The sequence below is a fragment of the Vanessa cardui genome, chromosome 24 (assembly GCF_905220365.1).
Source record: "Vanessa cardui chromosome 24, ilVanCard2.1, whole genome shotgun sequence".
In the NCBI taxonomy this organism is placed as follows: Eukaryota; Metazoa; Arthropoda; class Insecta; order Lepidoptera; family Nymphalidae; genus Vanessa; species Vanessa cardui.
In genome coordinates, this window is record NC_061146.1 from 260,269 (window position 1) to 282,284 (window position 22,016).

Here is a 22,016-nt window from a genome sequence, read left to right on the forward strand (position 1 = left end):
ACATAAACTTTTTTTATGACATAATAATAAAAACTATTTTTAAACATAACTATTTTAAACATAGAATGTAGGGAAGAGGATTTATACAATAATTTATAATGATGATAACAATAAATACATGAAACTGAATATACGCGCCATTAGAGTTTCCTCCGCAGCTGACGGACGAATGGTTCCGAGACTCCACCGCGGACTCGCCACGAGACGAGACGCGCTATTTGATAGCTAAGCCGATGTTAAATTTACGAATTCATCGCTGCGGAATTCATCTTTTCGAATCTTTGCAACGGTATCACTGTCGTTAAGAAACGTGAGTTGAAAACGTTGTCATGCCACGGTAAAAGTTATATACGCACGGACGCATTCGGGCCAGAAATTTCGTTCTGTTTTATCCCGATGCCAGTAGATGAGTATGTCATCGTTCACGAACGTGCTGTGTTACCATTATCGAGTTCCAGTGCGGGAGACAGTCGAGTCTAAATCTCTGTCGTTACGAATCAGAATAGAAGTTTAATATTGTACTAAGCCTGTAATATTATATAGAAATAGTATTTTTCTTTTGTTGCGGCAATTTATTTTGTAACAACGTTACACTGACGCGAATTTTAATATAAAATGATGTGCGTTGCCGCTTCACAATCGCCTCCGTAAAAGCGCTTCCCCTGTTGCACAACTACGAATGTAACGATATCTTTCACAATGTTATAATCAGTTCTACTAAAAATTTGTAGTGCGTGAGGTCAGTTAACTGTCCGCAACTCTTAAGAACTTATGTGAACCATTAAAACAAAAACTAATTCAAACAAGGTGAAATTATAATGTTAACTTTAAATAAGCTGTTTTAGGAAATCTATACACGATTCTTTGAACGATAATAATAAAATTAAGCACTTCTATTAGAATCACCACATTTTCAGTCTTGACCACTTTAGAAGTCATTTCTAGAGTTCCGTACTTAAAGGGGAAAACGGGACCCTAATACGGTTTTCTATAGGTAGTACGTAGGCTTTCGTGGGCGAGTTCGACTCGTACTTGGCCGTTTTCAACCGACTTCCAAAAGGAGGAGGTTATCAATTCGTCTGTTTTTTTTTTTTTTTTTTTTTTTTTTTTTTTTTTTTATGTTTGTTACCTCATAACTTTTCACTGGGTGGACCGATTTTGATAATTTTTTTTTGTTTGAAAGGTAGTGCTTCCCGTGGGGTCCCATTTTTTTATTTTTTTTTCCGATGATGGTATCCATGTGAAAACGACATAAGTCTTAAATTTGCATTACGTATATGCGCGACAAATAGGTGAATAACTGAAAATCACGTTAACCAATTTTGATAATTCTTTTTTTATTATAAAATATATACTTCAAGGGTACTTAGGTGAAAGTTTGGTAAGGTTCTGAGCACAGGATCCATGACAAAGTAACGGAACGGAAGGGAACGGAAAAATTCTGAGGAGCACGTTAGCGATACTCGGTCGAATCTTTTATTTATAGGTTATTTTGATATTTGAGTCACCTTCCGTAATGTGGTTATGTTTATGTAATTATCATAGTCGAATATTATAATCAAATAGCTACCCACCCCGGCTTCGCACTGGTGCAATATTGAAACTAAATATACTACAGAATTTGTTTATATACGACATCACATCGCAAACTTCTAAAATTATCAGTGTTTCTTTATTTACTATATTGTTCATGTATTATATACACAAACCTTCCCCTTGAATCACACTATCTTTTAAAAAAAACTGCATCAAAATCCGTTGCGTAGATTTAACGATATAGGGACAGAGAAAGCGACTTTGTTTTATACTATGTAGTGATGGAACTCCTATACGGCTCGTAGTTAGGGTGCGATATGGGGCAGAATTTCTTACTATCTTTAATCAAATTTTGTGTATGTGATGTGATGTCATATGATGTACGAAATATAGTTGGTCTTTTTCAAAGTTTTTTTGCTGAGTTCGATTACAGCTCTTTCGAGGGATCCTTGTAGTTTACGCCGCGTGACGTATTAAATCCGCATTTTCGAAAGTCTATTTTTGCTTTATTCGCAAGTTTCCTTTGAAATTGTCCTCGAAGTAGTTTCTGACTCATATAAATGGAACGCTTAATCTATCCATATTAAAAAAAAAATAGTTAGTCAACATCAGCTTCACTTAAAATCAAAAAATAAATAAAATTTTAACAAAAAGAAAAACCGACTTCAAACGAAACACTATTTTAAAACAAATGAATATGCACGAAAAAGTAATAAAAATAATTGCGTATCCAACGTATTTTTCAGAGTCTTCCTAAGTTAAATGAAATGAAAAATATTAGACTACTTAAAAGTCGATTAACGATTATATCATGTAGTTATAATTATTGTTATATTTGGAGTCGGTGTCAGCCAATAAAACCCTACAGTATATCTATCAAAAAACAATACGAGAATACTTTAACAAATATGTTTTTTACAAATTACCTTTTACACAATAATATACTGGATCAATCAAGGGGCTCGTATCGCTTCTTTCTTTTGATTGTTGGGGCAAGGGCACCGTGGCTGACACCGGCTCCAAATATACCAATAACTATAACTACATGATATAATCGTTAATCGACTTTTAAGTAGTCTAATATTTTTCATTTCATTTAACTTAGGAAGACTCTGAAAAATACGTTGAATACGCAATTATTTTTATTACTTTTTCGTGCATATTCATTTGTTTTAAAATAGTGTTTCGTTTGAAGTCGGTTTTTCTTTTTGTTATAATTTTATTTATTTATTCATCGCTTTAGAATAAGATAGACTTGTTAAAAATATATTAGCACGCTTAATATTTGTTAAAGCAAGTATTTTAAGAATCAGTTTTACTTGTTACCTAAAATAAAAAATATATTAACGAAATACTTATAATTATTATGAGTAAGCTAGAGGTCCCATAAGCCACATGCTACAGTAAAACACTATGATAACAATAAACTATGAAAGTATTGTATGTACTTAGAATAATAGATTTTTTTTTTTATTAATAAATTAAATAGGAATACAAATAATTAAGGACATTGTTTTTCATTTAAAAGTAACAAATGTAATATTGTTAATATGTATTAGAATAAAATAAAGTTTAGATTTATTTTGTTCTACGTTGTTGTTTTATTCTTATGATATAAATCTGTTGTTAGCGCTTAATGTGGATTCTGTCCTCAGAGACCGCCCTGACTCATTTGGCCTTTGTACCGAATACCAAAACTAGGTATTTGTATTACGTATCTAATTGAAACACACGGCTTATAACATCTTAGTTCTCAAGAGTGCCTTCGAGTGATAGGAAGTGAAAGAAAAGTCAATATTTCCTAAAACACCAACGTCCGTGGGCGACGACGGTGACACATTTTCCGGTCGTCGTTTTGCTAAAGTTTGAATGAACTAATGACTTCAAAAACAATATTTTGTAAACATACATATTATTCATCTAAAGATATGGTTACAATATTGTCATTAAAAATTAATAATGTTGCGTCATTGCGTACTAGTAGTACTGTTTCTTGTAAAGCGAAACAGAATGAAAACAGTTTTGCTCTTAGAGATTAGCGCTCGAAGGATGCGCTCGTATCGCTTCTTTGCGCGATATTGAAGTGCTTGCTAAGTCTCGTAGATAACTCTTTATAATAATGTCCCTGGCCCCTAAAGGGGTAGTTTTAACCAATTGAACTCTCTATTTCCTTACACTTGTAGTCGAATGGGACGATAATCTGATGCAATCGAACATACGCGCCAGCATTAAACTGAAACTGTAACACATTAAGAGTAACTTTCTTCTGTACAATATTTGTCGTGTGCTGGAATTATACCTAACAGTTTGTGCATTTTGGTGTATCGTAAGCGTCAATAGCGCAGTGGTTTATGGGCCGGCATTTGCCGCCATTGGCCGTTTTAGATATGTAAAAGTTATAGGATCGATTTGACCAGTTGGGCTATTGCCGTACCCACTCCTCACACAAGTGATAAGCTTAAAAGTAAAACAAATATTAGTCATTTAAATAGGAATATTCGTTATTTCTTGAGGCATTACTAATGTTCTTAAAAACAAAGAAACTACCAATATAATTGCCAGAATCCTAAAGACTTTAGGCACAAGAGACAGAACATCTTGTAGAACAGCGCGTAGATGTCGGCATATGTCATTTGCTTGTTCGCCGTTCGTTGATATATGATCGCTATTAAGTATGATAATATTACTTTAATATCTCAATATTACTTTTCTCAAACAAAGAGACAGCTAAGAAGTGAGCGCTTACAACTTGCGCCGTATAGGGACATTCACATGCGGAAAGGCAGAGTCCGTCCGTAACGGCTAATTTATTGTAATATTTTCATATGCTTACATTTATCGTATTTCATATCTGAGAAATCCTTTTAAAATTCTTCCCAACTAAAATTATAGTAATTTAGGATCAATATGTTTTGTAGCTATGGCCTATTTTGCGTGCCAAATGTTACAAATTTGAATAGCTTTTATTTTGATCATATAGAGTTCATAAAGACTTTATTTTAGTTTGTACTTTATTTTTATAGGTTGGTGATAGACTGTTTTGGAAACTATCTAGTTTTAATAAGCTGAAAGAGCACGAGTTCCTTACTTCCTTATTATTTATTAAAAAAACAACAACTTTATAATAGATAAACTAATTTTAGAGTATACATATACAGGCAGGATGATATCGTACGATTGCCTCTATACCTACGGCTACCGCACTACAGCTAATCAACTCCAGTGGGCTTATTAAATCACTTACCGAAGCCTAGGGATTTGATTGATGCATTATCTGTCTATGAATTGCATCCTCCGCGTCATACGCTCGTACGTGTTCTACGTGTGCCGCTCGTCTCCAAGGGAGCGTGTCAGTATCGCCTAACTTCGGTACTATGACACGAGCATGTGCAGTTTCACATTAATATACAGGTTTCGTTTCAAAATCTTTAATTGTTTGATTGATGAAGAAGGATCGTAATGAAAGAGATCAATTTACAAGCTATTACTTATATTGATAGCTATAGTAATATATCGTGCTAGCGAATCAAACATTTCTTATCAGATTCACAAAGTGTTATTGATTCACAAAAGTTATTGTTGATGAAAAGGTTTGAATATAATGTTGTGTAAAGAATACATGAGAAAATTTGATGCTCAGCATTGATTCAAGGAAAAAACCTAAATTTTGTTAGTCTGCACACAGTCAGTAATTCTTTTGTGATGCTATAAATACGGTTTTACAAGAGGATGCCAAAATGCCTGTTGCCAAATTAAACCTTGGTTGAAAATCTGAGTACACAATTAGTGGGGTTATTGTTTAGCACTTTGCATAGCACCTCGAGAAAGAAATGATCGTCTCCTGCTATTTCTTTTTTGATATTGGTTACAGCTAGCATACAGCTTCATGCGCCGGTTCTTCTCAGGTCTTCTCACCAAACCGGAGGCTGAGTTTGTCAATCAATAAGTAAAACTAATAATGTTTTTAATATAAAGGAATCAGTCAGTATACTAGATCAGTATACTATAATCACAAAAATTCTCTCAGGTGGACGAAGGCTTCTATCGCTGAAAATTCTTAAGAAAAGTCGATTTCGACTCGCTGCTCGATCACGGTTGGTGGTTTAAGCAAAAGGGACAGAATTTCATTTGACAGACGAAATTTTTCTCACGAATTTTTCCCCGAAAATCATTAAAATAAATTAAATTTAAAAACGTGACAATTGAGTAGAGCTCACCTAGATTGGAATTACAGGTTTCCGTTAAGATCCAGACCTGTCCAGTGGGTCATCTCGGTTCCCCAATATTGCCTGGAAGAGATGACTACTCGTGTAATAAGATCGCCCTCTGGGTGCTGTTTGTTAGTATTTGTTCTGCGGTATTATTTATTTGTCTATCCAATAAAGATTTTCATTAAGTACAGTGTCATCATTTATTTACATAAGGAAGAACTAAGTAAAGTAAATTGTGGAAAATAGTTTTCGGAAATATAAGTTTTTAGAGCGTTGAGCACCTCTAACGCTTAAATAGTACCAATAAAGGCATAAAAATGCCAGGCTACAATTCACACCATAGTATTTTGCAAACTGATTATATTAACATAGTAATACTGATATCAAATAAATAACCAAAAATGTCTGTCATTTTCCGTTTCCTTTTTTGACACTTCCCCCGTTATTTAGAGTCCACATTCCATTGTCTTCATCCTTATCGACCATTTCGGGTTTCGTTCGGCTCATTGAAAATGGAATAAGATTTCATAAAAAAAAGTATAAAATATTACAGGATCCCTGAGCAAGACTCAATAATGTTGCTGCTTATTTCTATAATTGTAAATAAACATTTAGTTACATTTAACATCCTTATCACATATACACGTACGTTAAGCTGATAGGACATCAAAACATAACAAGAGTACATTCAAAAGAATGAGCTTATGTAACGACAGAAATGCTACATGTACTTAGTGCGTTCAGGACGGGGTTCCGTTGCGTCCCGTGGTTCTGAATTTCAGTCGGCAGTCAGGCGCCGGCCGCCGGCGTGGCCCGATGTGCACGTCGCTGTGTGGACTATATTTGGATTAACTTAAAACGTGAACGCGTGCGGACAGTGGAAGTGTTTCAGTGTGATTTATACGGATTGGGTAAGTACTACTAGAACTTACTGAAACTACTGAGTGCTATATTTCTATAGAGTGTATAAAGTTTCCACCTAGATAAGACATTAATATTTGTTTAAACTTTTTCTTAATTTTTAATAACAATACAATTAAAACATTAACAGTATAATTGTAACTACTTTCCTATTTAGTATTCATAATTCATGTATTATAAGTTTAGTTAGGGCCTACCGTGTCATTGCTTTGAGCCCAATGACGGCCATCCAGTGGTTTGTTGGGCAGTAAACACATTTAAGGAAACAAGGAATGTAACAGGATACATAATTTTATTTCTTAGAAAACTTGTTACGCCACTAAATCAAATAGTACAAAAGTTTTTTTAAATCGAAATGATGCGCCGGAAGTATTTAATTTCGCAGCGTTTTAACTCTCTTATTTATAAGCGTTGGACGTAATTAATAGTTTGATACCGGAATTATGTTAAATGATACTATTTTTTTTGTTTGTTTATATTGTGCGCGTTCTTAGAGCCACAATATTGCATTTAACCAGCGTCACTACATAATTATTAAAAGGAAATGTATTTTTTTGTATACAATACTAAATTTATATTTATTACAAATGCTTCTAACTATCCTTAAATTCCCTCTAAAATATATTTAGGGTAATGACATAGAACATTACCCTAAGGGTGCTATAGATTATTGTTATGAAATTATAATATATGTAAGTTTAACAATTGATGTTGACACTGCGCGATAAGGATATTTTCTTCTTTTGATTTGTATTCCGTCTGACGACATTTTAATTTGGATAGTGCTAAGGATATTGAAATTGTTCTCGTTCTACAAAAATGAACATTCCCGATTATTTATTATCTCGGAGCTCAAGGCTCCCCACGGAACGCTTTTAACGAAGAAAATAAAAGCAAATAGAAGATAATAATAAAGCCGAATTGATAACATTGTTTTTTTTAGCTCCTTGTTTTCTAAAAATATTTTTATTTTAAGTTTACATTTTAGAGCCGAGGTACGGAATGGAAAACACGTATGTCTTGACATTCTTCTAGACCTGACAGTGTGGAGTTTGTGTCTATAAGTTGTACTTAAAGGAATACATTTCTCGAAACACACATGTTCCCAATAATATAATCCGATTCAGATTAGAGAACGATGACGGAATATGCACTAAGCCTTTTCCTTAGGCGAAGAGAGACTTCAAACGAGGGAGAGTTAAACAAAATCCAAACGTATGGTTTTCAATAACAACAACAATAACAGACTGTAAATTTCCCACTGCTCGGCTAAGGCATCCTCTCCCTTTGAGAAGAAGATTTGGAACATATTTCATCACGCTGTTCCAATGCGGGTTGGTGGAATAAACATTGACAGAATTTCAATGAAATTAGACACATGCAGGTTTCCTCACGATCTTTTCCTTCACCGTACAGCTCGAGATAAACTATAAACACAAATAAAGCAAATGTATATAGTGGTGCTTGCCTGGGTTTGAACCCGCAATCATCGGTTAAGATACACGCGTTCTAACCACTGGGCCACCTCAGCTCATGGTTTCAGTGCCTGTAAATTAATGTTAAATACATTTAAACTGCAATTATTTCGTACAGTGATCATCATAAAATCGTTAATTACACACAGTGATATAATTTTGCATTCTGAGCGCGCGGTTACGTTAAATGAGTCCTCATCTCGTAAAATGACAACAGTCTAGTTGTATATAGTTTTTTGATTCCTCAAAATAAACTTCAACATACCATTAATATCACGCGCAAAGAAATAAAACCATTTATAAATAGAAATATATGAAGTTGTTGTTGTTGTTTTCAAATCAAACGAGGCGACAAATGCACGACTGAAAAAATGTTTATTTTTAGCTCGCGATCATTCAATAGAAGTGGTTAGAACGCGTGCATCTTAACCGATGATTGCGGGTTCAAACCCAGGCAAGCATCGCTGTTTCATGTGCTTAATTTGTCTTTATAATTCATCTCGTGCTCAGCGGTGAAGGAAAACATCGTGAGGAAACCTGCGTGTGACAAATTTCATAGAAATTCTGCCACATGTGCATTCCACCAACCCGCATTGGAACAGCGTGGTGGAATATGTTCCAAAACCTTCTCCTCAAAGGGAGAAGAGGCCTTTAGCCCAGCAGTGGGAATTTACAGGCTGTTGTTGTTGTGTTATTTTGAAAGTGCTGGTGAATTAGGAAAGCGTATACAAATATCGTGACGTACCCGTGTCGCTCTCGTTGCGGTGTAATGGAGCAGTCAGTTTGAGGTCGCGTTAGATTAATACGGTTCCAATCCCGAGCCGCCCGTAAATTGCGCTTAACTCGACCTTGCAAATAATACCATCCCAGAATATTAAGCAGCCTGTGCCACTTACACTAAACACTTTTTAAGATTAACATTTCAAGTAATTGTAGAGCATTTTAAGGTTTATCTGCCTTCATTAAGTAAAGACGGGCGAGAATAGATCAAGTTTGTTTTTGTTGATCTGCTTGAGCATGTTATTAAATTAATTTTATTATGTTACCATTTCCAAATATATGCAAAAATATTTCCATTAGCAAACGAGATCAGTTTTCCTATATGTTACATATTAACATATACCAACCACAATTACCAACGTTTAAGAGTATATTCAAAAATCAAAATCAAAATAATCAAAATCAAAATAAACTTTATTCAAGTGGGCTTTTACAAGCACTTTGGAATCGTCATTAAACAATTAAGTGAAGCTACCACCGGTTCGGAAATTAGATTTTACCGAGAAGAACCGGCAAGAAACTCAGTAGTTAGTTGTTACTCTTTTTCAATATTTAAAAAATACAAAATCATGTTAGTTAATACAATTATTTAAATTAATAGTAATATATCCTGCCTGGTATTAATGGTTATGTTCTTTAAGGACATATAAATTATATAAAGTGACTATATTATTATAACGTATTATGTTGTGTAACATACACTATGTATTTAGCAAAAGTGTCATGTTGGTCGAAGTAGCTTTGGCAAAGCTCTCTTTCAATAAGTTTCTGTTTTTAGAATTGTGTAGATAAGTAAGTAATTATCTAGTATAGTTGTGCCTCAGCTGAAATCGTAAGTGAGTCAGTGTAACAGCAGCCACAAAGGACGTAAAATCTTAGGTTTCAAGGTTGCACCGACATTAGCAGTTGTAGTCTATAGGTGGTGGTGACCAAAAGGTGAATCACCGCCCACAAGACCGATGTCAACCTACAATTTTAATAAAAAAATGTATGCAATATTGGAATAAAAACAGCATCTTCTATTCAGCCGTGGAATTACCTGTGGGATATGTATGAATATAATATGTTAATTAATTGCCAAAATACGACAAAGGCTGGTCTGCCATAAAGGTTTCAAATGTTGACCATTCAAATTTCCTACATGAATAAAGTCCAGGCAGATTTTATCCTCAATACTAAATAGGAGCTTTTAAAGCTAACTCGCGGCAGGACTGCCACTTCTCTTTGACGTGGTCGCCACGATTGCCGCACACGCGTGGCGCGGGAGCACCGCGTGGAATTATTGTGCGTGGGCAGCACTCGGGGTGAGTTTATTTAATAACGAACAAGCAAGCCTTTGAAATGTCGGGCTCAATGTGTTTTACACTTGGATAGCGGTTGGGCTAATCCGGTATAGAGTTTTATTTGGTATATTTTGTACAGTTATTTTTTAAATTCATGAATCCCAACTAATTGTGTGAATTCGTTTCTCTACTGGCTGGTTTAAATAGCCACATAGCCTGATGTCCATATTGCGCTGATAAAAAGTTATTGAAGTTTTCTGTCTAAAATTCGTAGTAAGTATGTATTTTTCCCCAGGACTCAAACAATCTTCATTTTGAATTTCTTCTAAATCAGCTCAGTGGTGAAGGAGAAAAGAGGTAACACACAGAGTAATTTTCTCATTTTTAAAATCAGTACGGATTATTTAAGTTTCACCTCATGTCAATTACGGCCGGACTTAGAGTCTTTATAGGACGTTTGTCATTTAATGGATTCCGTAACCGAGTAATAAAAAACAATTTCTTCCATTTTGTAATAAATACGTGTATATTCATTGTTATCTTTACAAAATAATTTCATATTGTATCTCTCTGGATGAAACTTTGCAGATGGTGAAGGGAGCTTCCCTTTGTCATGTAAAGTACACGAAACGAAAGTATTACAGTCAGTATTAGCTCTCGGTTTATATTTATAATAAAACGTGGCACGTCATATTTCTCAGACGTTTTGTAAAGCTTCGACGGGCCAGTCCTGACAGACAACCACGGCCTCCAAGGGCTTCATCCTTATTTAGTTTTCACCAGCTTGATTTGTACTTACAATTCGTTTCGTGTTCAGCGCCTCAGTAAAACATCGTTACGAAAGCTACAATCGAATAAAATTCTGACGCGTGCCGAAACCTTCTCCGTAAGTGAAGAGCAATTGTGTAACATTTACAGACTTCTACGAGTATATGGAACATATATAAAGAGTTAGTTAGTTATTAAAACTAGTTCACTTGTTAAATTAGCGGGAGTCGTTTTATTTCTAAAAAAAACGAAAGATTTTATTATCAGATTACATGAATGTTCGCAATAAACCTCCTTGTAAATGTTTTCCTTCAATTTGTGCCTTCAAATTTATATGAAACAACGTTAATTTCTGGCACGTTAGCTAAACAACTGAAATTTGAAATATATTCGTTATTTTAACCGACAAATATGTCATGACGGCGGCGCATTGGATGTGTTATTCAGGAGTATAGGATTAGTACCTATACACTAGTTGTCGCTCGAGGCTTCGCTCGAGTATTAGAGGCTTGGTTGTCATGTGCTAGGTGAAAAAGTAGCCGATGTCAATCTTTATCATAAATTTCATTGGATTCGACCATTGATTTGGTGGTGAAAGAGCGACAGACAGACAGACAGACAGAGTTATTTTCACATTTATAATATTACTGGGTATAGATTTTTAATATTACTTTTCTAAAGTGCCGCAACATAAATTGGCATGTAAGTGTGGTCACCGCTTGTTACCACGTGTCCTAATCCGGTTAACCTTACAGCAATAACTAATAAGATTAATTTAATTATATTTTATATTTTTTGGAATTGCAAGTAATTATAAAGTAGCACAATTATCGCGTTTAATGAATTACGAGAGTATCGCCGACCGCGGCCGAGCCGACTCACGCAACGTTATAAATGGCCGCAGAGCGCGAGGTCGATGAGATTTGGTTACAATATATTCTTATGAAGGCATTTTTGTTTAAGGCTTTAGAAATTATTAACGACTAACTGTAAGCTGTGTATTACAGATGATATTTTTGTGAGCGATTTGTCCGGTAGCCAATCTCACGATGGATTTACCCGACTGGGCAAGAGATAAAACACGTCAGTGCTCCCTTTGTTACCTCAATCTTATAATCTGTTGTCTGGACAAAGTTCAGGCGTAGAAACAAAGGCAAAGGCTTAGCAAGCCTTCTAAAACACGGAAATGATTCCTTGATATAGATAAGTGATGTTGTTTTTTTCACTATATTTTTTATATGGAGCAAATGGGCGACCCGATGATAAGTGGTCACCATCACCCATAGACGATGGCGCTGTAAGAAATATTAACCATTGCTTACATCGTTTATGCGCCATCAACCCTGGGAACTAAGATGTAAAGTACACACTTTACATCTTAGTTCCCAGGTAACTACAAACACTTGTAGTTACTACTAACTTACTTATCCTTTAACTGGAACACGATAATACTGGGTACTACTGGCTGTGGAATATTTGATGCCTGCGTGGTACCTACACAGACGAGCTAGCCTAAAGCTCAACCACAAAGTGATATTTGCAGTTGCTGTGCAGTTTCCATTGTTGTCCAGCCTCTATATTATAACTAGAGACTATACCAACTAGGTAAATTCACTATATAGCGTGATATATCTTTATATTATAATATTAAAAAGTAAAATTGTACTTTCGAATATTCCTTACGGATAATTTCGGTGTATCTGTCATACCTTCTGAGGCGCCTCCTCGAGACGCGCGGACCGACGGTTTCCACTCCGACGTTGATTTAATAATGTCTGTCATATAATATGCAACGCATAAATTGTCAGGATGATAATTTTTTTTTTAAATAAGAATATTTAATTCAAACCATTTTCAAAAAAGAGTATAATTAAGATACATATTGTATATCCGTGAGCACAAAAGCTGACCTAACCTAATCAGCTCAACAGGTTGGGTGGATTAAAATTCAGCTGCAAAACTTCAGCAGCTAGTGTGAGGGTTAACTGGTGCAATATTTTATAATATGGAATCTTAACACCAATCGTTTTACTGAAATATTGAATGAAACGGCGGCTGCTTTGGATGTTCTGTTCTTACTGTCGAGTCAGCGTTCGAAGACTTAGCCTTTTGCCTTACAACGCCGAAGGAAATTATAGTCTAATATAAAGTAGGCATAAATTAAAATTATCATTATAACATTTTTCTTATACGAGTTTAACATTATGTATTTATTGTAATATAAAAAAGAAATGTAAAAACATTTTCGTTTAAGTGATAATAAATAGATTTACAAGACTGATTTAAAACAATGTAATAGTAATTAATTATGTGATTAAATGATTGTATGTTTTCAGCTTTATTCACGAAATACTGACAAATGGAGAAAATATACTGTAACCTTTCGTCTAGACAAAAGGTTATATTAGTGCGTTAGTACAACAGGTCTGTATGTGGGGTCGTCACGCAATAATTAACCGTGAACTCATTAGATAATTATGAAACGATTAATTACATAATGTGAAAGTTAATAACAATATCGACACTTGGATATATTATTTGAAGTTTTATATTCTAGTGGGCGGGGTAACAATACAGGACCAAACTCAAGTGCAATGCTTCGGTGTGCTTGTGTGAGTCAGTACAGATACAGGAACCAGGCACGTGACGTCACATCTGAGATCCCCATGGACTGCGACGCATTGATGATATTACTTACGAATTAACACGTTGAGATTGAAATTAATGACAGTAGCAGTGGTGGCGATCACGGTCAGTCAGGTTGCCTGTTTGCTCCGATACTAATTGTAAACATACACAAAGAAAATTGGGTCGTCGCTGGAATCCCAATAAATCGGATTGCGTTTCGAGCCCGTCCAACGAGGAATTAATTAAAAATGTTGTAATCGGATTGGTCGTTACGTTTGAAAAGATAAAGTTTACCGAAACAATACTTGACTTTGTAGTAACATTTACGATACAAAACATATTTATACGGCTCAATAATAGTCACTTACGAAGATGGGTATCTGAAATAATGTGAGTACGTGCGTGAGATGAATGGAGTGTATTTAGTAGAATATTTTTTTATTGAGGAGTGTATTTAACTCCATTCATCTCTCGGGAGTTGTTGTTACCTCGAAATCTGGGCTCTTACTTTCGGAGGCACATTCTCCTTGGTCTTCAGACACTCGAAGAATACAGCCAGGGGATGGGTTATCTTATAGGAGATAATAGTCCGTTTCACTAGCTAATTTCGAAGCGCGGCGCACTCACAGTGCACACGTTACCGCGGCCCACATGAGCAGCGAAGAACGTCGTACGTCAAAATCATACTGTGGACAAAATTATTGACATGTCAATATATGCAGATAAACTAAATACGCTACAGTCGGAAAGTTAAAAAAAATAGCCAATATGTAATTTTTATGTATCAAAAATAGAACGAGACTGAAAAGTGATCCTCGTGGAAAGCTCATCTTTACTTCAGACGCAGACGACTTAATTCCATTAACGTATATTTGTTGAGTTCTTTGATTCAAGTATGAAGCAATAAGATCAAGAGATAGGTATCCTCTTAATACCGTAATGTTTTTTTATATAAGCCCGGAAAGCCACGGAATCCAATGCATTAGATATATTACAAAGTTACCCATTAGCGATAAATTTTACAGATACTATGTACAATTTATCTATTTAAAATATTTTTTTATTATTTACACTGGCTCATTAGACCTTCAAAACGGAATACAACACTACTGTTTTGCTAATTGGTGATGGAAAAAGTGATGAGTATTTACGACCTCCCTAAACAGGCTTCCCTTTGACCTTACCATCAAGTGGGCTTACGTAGATCTCTCGTAGCGTATGCTACGCCATTACGTAGCATCGGGTAGTGTATATTGAAATTATTAATGACTTTTTTTATGGTTTTTTCAATTCTATAAACATAATAATATAATTTTCTATACGTTTCTTGTAATCATTACGGTACGGTAATTTTATACAGCCTCTCGTTAATGAGCGAAGACAGCGCCTGTTCTTATAAAGTATGTAAATTAGCGTCCCATTATAACATAGTTAATGGTATAATGATATTTAATTCTCGTTTATTAAACAGCGTCGAATATAATAAAAGTAGACATTAAACATATAAAGGTTATTTTAAAAAATATTAAATTTTATATGATTATATTTCAAATATATAAAATTTTAAATTAACATGGTTATTAAATAAAAACATGGTTAATATCCCGAAATTAATAACTTTATATTTCAAATAGTTCTGGAGAATAATTCTTATTATATAATAGTGAATTGCACGAGTAAGCGCCACGTCATGACATTTTTCTCTGAAAAAATGTTTGTGCTGAAAAAAATATTTAAAACTAACCTCCTCAGAAAAATTTCATAAGCTAATATATGTTCACTTGAACATAATATTTTTTTATAAAAATGACGACGTACGTACTGTTAACACGAGGAACAGGCATGAGCTCATTACCTCTGTTCTTTCATTACGCGGGGCTAGTGACTCGTGCTGTAATCCGAAAGTCTTAATGTTCCGAAAAATGTTTTTAAGAAATGTTTGTGTGTTAAATGCAAATATAAATTACACGACTAATGACTTTCAGGCAAACACCGACCTCATGAAATAAACATCAGTTAAAAAGGAAATATAATCTCTGATAGTAATTAGTCTTTTGTAACAGATTTCTGGTAATAGTTTGATATTCGATAAGTATGTTTGACCCTCCTTAAGACAGGTCTATGCTGAACGCGTTCGCGTTGAAGCATTAAGCTCGGTTTTGTAATAAATTTTTTTTCTAAACAACTCAAATAAATATAAAAAAAAACAAAACATAGCTTTTAATATTACTATAACTTTTTATTGCTTTGTTTATAGGTAGCGTTTTCTCCAAATGTCACAAAGATTCAGTTCTTTTAAAAGTTGATACAAAGCATTTTTAAGTCATAACAAACGAATATGATTGAACAAAGACTATAAAGTCTCGATTTGCATAAACAACATACTCGACGCAAACACTTAACCGGGATTACTTCCACACTAGTTTTCGGTCGCATTGCTACGCGATAACCAACCTTATGTCGTATCAAATCGTTAAAACTCATTACACTATCGTACTATCAGATTTGACCGCGAGCGATACTTGTTCGGTTACTATTCGCGTATCAACATACATTGCAATTCAATTTCGCTGGAGATTTCGCCAACAAAATCATATTTGCGTATATTTTGGGTACGAGTCTGCGTTACAGAGTAATACTTGTCTCACGGAAATCGATGGAAATGGAAATAAAATTCAAAATAGGAACATCAAAATAGACGTAATGTTTAATGCCAGTCTGATACATACATAGCAGTCTCTCACCCGAAACAAACAGGCTCTCGGGATGTTATCTTCTACCCCCAATAATTAGATGAATTTTAAAAACAAATAAAGCACATAATAATATAGTGGTGCTCGCCTGCGTTAAGTTTTTTTCCACTAGCAGATCTTAACTCTAAAATATGTGTGTTTTAAAATTATATTCAACCAACCGTCCATAAAATAATAAAGTTTGACATCGGTCTAACTGGTCCTCAATATGCGCCTATATATATAAAATAGGTCTGTTTATGTACATATATATGTATATATAGGGGACAAGCAAAAATCTTCTTCCTTTTTCGAAATTGAAATTAAGTCAAGCTCGCTCGCTTAAGTTTGTAATGCAATACATGTCGTGCGGAGCGCGGAGCTGAAAGCTAAAGTACTGAGTTCTAGAACACAAACATTGACTGCAGGTAATTATGTTTGCACGCGTTGCTTCGTCTGCTCACAATTTTGATTCTATCCTATACATTTTGCAGAAGATATTTAAATATTATCTTTGCGAACTACTGTAGTGCTAGTAACATAACGGCCTTGCCCCCTCCGTGGTGACCTTTCGGAGGTTATTCCCACGTGGAATCTGTAATATGTCGATGCTGGTAGTCGCGAGGGCAAACATTAGTTGAAAAATTTAGGCTGTCTCATTGAGCATCACTTTTAGTTTTGTTTTCTTATGGTTTTCAAAAAAAATGTAGTGTCCATCCAATTATATTATGAAACATATTTATCAGAGAGCGCTTTGTTATCATTTAACTTGCGTATTAAAATTTACGCTCGAATTTGATTATTTTTGTACATCCTGAGATTATTTGTTTAAAGTTACTAAATATTTTTAAAGTAAGTTTAAATTTTGTAACCGCAAAATGTAGAATTACATATTATTATAAGTTTTACTATTTACATAATTAACGAACATAATTAGATGCATAACAATTGTAATCTTTGCGGTCTTCAGCAGTTTAAATCCTAGCTAAATAATGAGACGCCTTGGTTTGAGTCTGTTTAGATGGTGAATGCTGCCTGCGGTCGCCGCCATGTTTGTGAGGAGCCAGTGCTTTGGAATTGGCTCTCATGAAATATTCTATTTTATACATTTTACTTAAATAAGAAAATCGGTCCACGCTCGGTGATATTCAAAAATATATTTTGCAAAAATTGCAGATTTATATCCATAGGATGCTTTCCGAGATACTATATTTTAAGCCACTGTATATATAGAAACCTTCATATGAAAGCTACCAAGTTGCCCAGATGGAGGATCCAAAATTTTATAGTGTTATATACTAGAGGCTATAGTTTACAAGAAATTATCATTTTTTGAATTAGTTAATCTCATTTTAACTCGAACACATTGAGTAAGAGTAAATCACATGTCCTTTTTATTTTACATTGTGAATACATGCATAGAACAAAACAAGACGCATAAATGGCTCTGTACGTAATTAATATATAATACCATCGAGAGATCTGTTTGTACACATCGTTAGAGAAGGTGCTGCAGAAAATAGGATCAAGTCCTCAAGAGCCTCGCGACTGCAATTACACAGGATAGTACATCTTCCATGGCGTATTACAGAAATGTAGAGCGTTTCTTGGCAGAATGGTTGTGATGGTGTTATTTAAATATGCGTTAAGTGCTTCATAAATATTGCCTAAATATTTATCTCATAGTAGTTCAATCCTACAGTAAGCAGTAGTTTCTTGGCGGTATTTAAAAAAAACAAATTCATTATTAAATAATAGGACTTCGAGTATTTGTTATAAAGTTAAAATATTCTTGCTATTCTATTAAAACATTTACTCGTATAGTACATAAGTCGACACCAACATCTTATGGAGAAGACGGGTCCGGAAACTACTGCCCGTTCAATAGTGTTGCGCTTCTGTAGTTACAACTATCGATACAATCAATAACAAACAATAATTCAAGATATCTATATATTATTAATTTTTAGAATTAGTGCCACATTCTCGTGGGTGGATAGAGTTTCAAGTAATCTGTGAGACTATTTTTTATAATTTACAGTATAACCGCGGTGATAGAAATTGGCAGTCTTATACAAGCATCGGAAATTTCGTTTAATATTTCTTTTTTTCTTTTTCTCTTTCATTTAATATTTCTCAGTGCTAGAGCACTATATATTTATAAATATAATATAGTCACAGCCAGCTGGTGGGTACTTGTTATATTTTTCTTGTCTCGTACAGACTGTCTGGTGGCTCTTTGTTGTTTACCTCGGTGTTATTTTTACAGAATATATCTGTTTATTTATATAAATAATGTGATTGGTCAAGAATAATGCGTGAGCCAATCGCTGGCTTCACTCTATAATACCTACATAATATTATTAGTATCTTCAAGACGTTATTTCTGTTGTGATCATTATTCGAATGATATATCGACTCTTAACCATCGATAGGTTACAGCACTATTTGTACGAAATGGAATGTCACAAAATGAAATTTGACCGTTGCAATTTTTTGAAATTCGTTACTATTTGAAGGTTATGATGTTTTTCGATAACAGCTTCTGAAATCAATAAGCTAGTCTGTGTCGAGTTTGTTGATTTTTAGACATTTTAGTCTTTTTTTTACTTTATACGTAAAAAGGGATATTATGTAGATAATTTTTAAACATTTATTTAGTTCTTTACTATTTGTCCATAGATGTCGATAATTAATTTGTTTAAGTTTTTAAATCACGCTATACTTTTACAAAAGAAAATACAAATGATGATAAGACTGGGATTCAAATTAATAAATTCTCTTTGTCTTGGGAACGAGTGGTGTTTTATTCAATTAAAATCGAACTACTCGATTCATATATATTCACATCTCACGTATGTATAAAAACTATATGTATTTATCTAACATTTATCTTCCTTAAAACATTTCGGAATAGATGATCACGGAATTTCCATTTTATTTAGTTAAGCTCAAAGTGCATGTTGTTGGTAGACAGTTTAATAAATATTCACTAAAGATAGCTTGAATTTCGAAATGAGTTGGGTAAATGAGACTCAGATTGTAATACAAAAGCCGAGTGCCTTTAGCGGTAAAAAGAAATTATAAAACGAGTCTCGGCCACGGCGCGAGTAATTGATGGAGTGGTTAATAAGACCGTTCAAAAAATGAAACCAAGTGAAAATAACTGAACTTTACATTTCATTGAATTTATACAATGCCATGGTTTTAATTTGACGCGGACTGTACAGGACTCGAGAGCGGCAAAATTACATGACGCGAAATGTTTGTCAATTTTTTTTATAATTAAAGTCAAAATGTTCTTTGCATTGAAGATGTTAATATGAGACTATGATACTACACGTTTTGATGTCGGCGCGCATAGTTCTAGTTAGTAGTTCGAGACATCAAAACATCCGGAGAGCATTTATTATTCATAGGTCTCTCTCGGGACTGAACTCAATTTAAACTTAAAGACTAACATCAGCGAAGACGCTATCGTTTGCGTAAGCTCACCGACGCGAGTGTTAGTATGCGACGATAAAGAATTTACTAGTTGTACAGCCGTTGATTGTCCCTTGAAAGCCTAGTGAGCAAACCGCATGTCAACTGCCTGTTCAGTATTCACGAAGATTCGTCGATAGCGAGGCAATTTAAAAAGATGTGTTATTTTGGTTTTGGCGGAAGAAAATATGCCTAAAGCACTTTGATAATGTTTGCTGACATTGCTTAAATTTTATAGTAAATATTGTAAATAATGCCTCAAATAATTTACTTATCGATATTCAAGATTTCACGTATCATGTTGCTTAATAAAATTAAATACTTCTTATGTAATATGTTGTATATTTATTTATGTTTGATTTTCTCAAATGGAATGGACGTACGGATGTACAACATTAAACGTAGTTGCCACAATTCCGATGGTTTGTCTCGATTTCTCACAAAAGCCTCTAACGATTTGTCTCGTGAAAGCATCTTAGGCCGTTTAGTTACAAAGCGTTTTGACGTTGACAAAATATTTGGACACGCTTACTTAGAATTCGAGTCTCGAGGGGACCTTGACTGATGTCGAGATTGATTGAATTGCTCCAGGTTTATGTATGAGGATGGAAATCGATAACCAGCAAAAAGAAAGTGAAGAAAAAACGTGAAAAAGGACAGTGAAGGTTCCACCTTCGTGTAGTGCTTCCTTATCTAGTGCTCTAGCTGAAAGTTTGTAAAAACTAGTGTTGATTGGATTTAAAAAAAGTAGCATTCCGTCGAAGTTTTACCTTGAGCACAGACATTCCAGTAGGAGGACCTAATAGTGACCAATTTTGAGATTCCCGGACGCCGATTTGATCGTTGCTGGTACAGACACAATTTAACAAATAACACACACACATACAATTTAACCCGATGCGTGCAGATTTCCTCACACTCACCACGGATCACAACACGCATTATAAACACAGATTAGGAGCTCGCAAATTCAATGGTTTGTCCTTAATTTAATCCGCGACATTCGGCTAGATACCCGTGTTCCGTCGCCCGATTCATCTTTGCTCTACATTGTCCAAACTCATATTAATAATAATTACATGTATGTATGTATGTTTGCTCAAGTAAACTGTTACATAAATCTAATTTGATGGGTTAGGTTTACCCAACACTGTGATAACTATTGTTTGATTATACTAGTTATTTTTTATCCCTGATATACTTTAAGCCTCTCCAAGAGTTAACCTCAACGTTGGCAAGCTCTCAAGGGGGGTTCGGGTGGCATCTTATAATTTCCGACGACACACGCCTCGCCAATCAACCCGAGACTTACGATCTATTAAGCATTCATCAATCACGCGCTAGAAACAGCTGTGTGAAGCCAATTACATTGATCCGAAGTGAGAGTATTGTGCCGCAAGTTGTGAGAAACCTCATACTATGTTAGTATAAAATATAATTTGCTTTTAATGTTTCCATGATACTTGCCTTTATCCGTACGCAGCCGATTTGTTTGTTTTTTTTTGTAGTTGATAACATTTTTAATTGGTGGTAACTTTTAGTTTAATTTTTATCTTCTATTCTGTTATAGGTGCTTCATTTACCAAAGCACTACTTTAATCAATTATGATTTATATACCTAGGCTATATTTACTATCTCAGGCGTAGTTAAACACATCTTGAATTATATAATTATTTTAGTGTAGGTTGGTAGTCCCGCAAATGGGCCACCAGATGGTCACTAGCACCCATAGATATTTGTTCTAAAAGAAATATGCTCGCTCATTTTCTTGAATGTATGCTGGTTCCACGGAGTGGTCGTGCGAGACAGAAAATGCCTTAAAATTGCGAAGATCGGTCACGTGATCATCATCATCATTATGATCATATTATAATATATTCGATGCCGCTATAGCTTCGAACAATATACTTTGTTTCGTTATAATTACGAGTAATTATGTAATTTAATAATGCCTTAGCCTTATCGAAACTTAATGTTAACTGAAACACTAACTGAGTTAGTCAACTTCGTCACCAAAAGCCTTTGAAGTCGAACCCAATTAACAGATTTGTGTAGTCGTTTTAATTGAACATTTTCTTTATTTTTGTAGCCTGACTCTTTAGTTTTTAATTTATTTTAGACATGCAATCACTATACTTGATTTTATTCGGAACAGCTTATACTTATCCGGTTTGCTACCTATAGAAATATTAATTGTT

General features: G+C 34.5%; 1 protein-coding gene across 1 annotated transcript in view; it reads right to left on the minus strand.

The window, feature by feature from the left end:
• Positions 1–22,016, minus strand: part of LOC124540215 — a 70,730-nt gene that overhangs the window by 5,616 nt on the left and 43,098 nt on the right. The gene's annotated exons all lie outside the window — the stretch shown is intronic.